At 57.2% G+C, this 215-nt stretch overlaps 1 protein-coding gene across 1 annotated transcript in view; it reads right to left on the bottom strand.

Moving 5' to 3' along the window:
• The window catches only part of PIK3C2G (phosphatidylinositol-4-phosphate 3-kinase catalytic subunit type 2 gamma), a 448,194-nt gene that overhangs the window by 280,466 nt on the left and 167,513 nt on the right, over positions 1-215 (bottom strand). The gene's annotated exons all lie outside the window — the stretch shown is intronic.

Raw genomic sequence — 215 nt, 5'->3', positions numbered from 1 at the left:
AGGAGGGCCACTCACATGATCGGGGGCAGCAGGGCAGGCCTCTACGAGGAGAGACTATGGGACCTGAAACTATTCAGCCTCCACAAGAGAAGGCTAAGGGGGGATCTAGTGCCCTGTTACAAACTAGTCAGAGGGAACCAGCAGGCACTGGGGAAGTCCCTGTTCCCCCGTGCACTACCAGGAGTGACCAGGAGTAATGGTCACAAGCTGGCAGA

The sequence above is a fragment of the Gavialis gangeticus genome, unplaced genomic scaffold, assembly GCF_001723915.1.
Source record: "Gavialis gangeticus isolate Ggan-Ray unplaced genomic scaffold, GavGan_comp1, whole genome shotgun sequence".
Taxonomy (NCBI): Eukaryota; Metazoa; Chordata; order Crocodylia; family Gavialidae; genus Gavialis; species Gavialis gangeticus.
The sequence above is the reverse complement of the archived record's forward strand: the minus strand, read 5'-3'. Positions and strand labels throughout refer to the sequence as shown.